Source organism: Cydia splendana, chromosome 9 (assembly GCF_910591565.1).
Source record: "Cydia splendana chromosome 9, ilCydSple1.2, whole genome shotgun sequence".
NCBI lineage: Eukaryota > Metazoa > Arthropoda > Insecta > Lepidoptera > Tortricidae > Cydia > Cydia splendana.
This window is the reverse complement of record NC_085968.1, coordinates 16,332,672-16,334,455: the sequence shown is the minus strand read 5'-3', so window position 1 is coordinate 16,334,455 and position 1,784 is coordinate 16,332,672. Positions and strand designations below refer to the sequence as shown.

The following is a 1,784-nucleotide window of genomic DNA, read 5'->3' as shown; positions in this document are numbered from 1 at the left end:
TACATTATCCCTTGCTTCTGTTAGTCGGAAACTAAATGGCTTAAAGTTATGTTAAATATATACCTATGAGTGTAAGTAAACTACAAGTATTAGAATTTGGACAGAATAATTGCTAGTACCTATGGTGTAAGTAGAATTGAATAGAAAATAAAGAATAATAATATTGAAGGAAGTGTATGATCTTATAAGATAGATATGAGTGTAAATATAATTAATAAAGGTAAAAATAAATAAATAAATAAAGACATAAGACATATGGTGCACAAATATATCATCATTTTAGATATGACGGCGTGGCTCTAGTACCAGGAGGTAGCGTGTTTTGTATTGCTATAAGACGTTGTTTAATCTGCAATTTAAAACTACTTACTGTGTTTAAGTTTTTGAGAGGTGGAGGTATATTATTCCAGCATTTCGTTACTGTATATTTGAAGCTACCTCGAAATGCAGCAGTACGGTGACGTGGTAATACCAATTCGTTACAAACCGATCTGATGCCATACAAGCTCGACCTACTTGCGCGCCATTTGAACTTTTCGAACAGATACTCTGGCTCTGAGATTTTAAAGACTCCAAACAACAAAGATGACAGGTGCAGCTCTCTACGAAATGTCATTTTGAGAATACCTGCTGAGTTTAAATAAGGTGTCACATGCTCTCGTGGCGGAATTCCGAAACAATAACGAGCACATGCATTCTGCACTCTCTGTACTATACGGTCAGGGCGAGCTAGTAAACGTGGGCCATAGACTACGTCCGCATAGTCAAATTTAGAAAGTACTAATGAATTACAAAGTTTGATTCGCATATCGACGCTGAGGAAATTCCGAATTCGATAAAGTATTTTGAGTCTATAAAATGCGTTTCTTGTAATTTCCGCAATATGCCCCTCGAAACGTTCGAACTCGAAAAATTGAGGAGTTCCCTCAATTCCTCATGGATTCCATCATCAGACCAGAACCAAAAATAATACGGAAACACCTTGGAGGTAACTTCTTCCAAACAAAAAAAGAATTACTCAAATCGGATCACAGGTGCCGGAGTAATCGCTGAACATACTTACATTTAAAGAAATCATCATCATTATCATCAAAATAATCATCATCATCAGGTCTACTTCATCAAATTGGTGGTTTTCGGGAGAAAATGCTCGAGTTGCTTAAGAAAACGCCCAAAACACCATGCATGTGCCTTTAAAAATTGAGGAGTTCCCTCAATTTCTCATGGATCCCTTCATCAGAACAGAACCAAATTAAAATGGGACCAACTCGGAGGTAACTCCTTTCAAACAAAAAAGAATTACTCAAATCGGACTACGGATGTCGGAGTAATCGATGAACGTACATAGAAAAAAAAAATAGCCACAACCGAATACAGAACCTCCTCCTTCTATTAAATTGAAGTCGGTTAACAAACAGACAGACGCGGCAGGGGACTTTGTTTTATAAGGTGTAGTGATGGTAAACAATGAAAACTGATCACTTCTTAAAGCATTTCTCTTGAATGTATTTATTTACCTATATTCAAAAATTCTCCGTATCTCGGAAATTGAAGTCCTAAATAAGACTGGGCAGTACATATTTATTGTTGTCTAGTAAGTTACTGTCGATAACTTTTGGCAAGTTTAGTAAAGAATACCCAACGTATCAGATAGGGGGCGTACACGTACAAGCACTTAGTTCAGGTCAGAGATATTTATAGTTCTAAAGACATCATAAAGATGCCAGGACGTACGGTCGGGTAGTCCGTTGCCCGTGCGTAATTTACTGCTCCAATTTTAATGC

The 1,784-nt window shown here is 37.0% G+C and overlaps 1 long non-coding RNA gene across 1 annotated transcript; it reads left to right on the top strand.

Annotated features, from left to right (window-relative positions):
• Positions 1-921: 921 nt before the first annotated feature.
• Positions 922-1,325, top strand: LOC134794024 (uncharacterized). Its single transcript, XR_010144618.1, has 2 exons — positions 922-988; positions 1,275-1,325. It is a non-coding gene; the product is annotated as an uncharacterized LOC134794024 (long non-coding RNA).
• Positions 1,326-1,784: the final 459 nt, after the last annotated feature.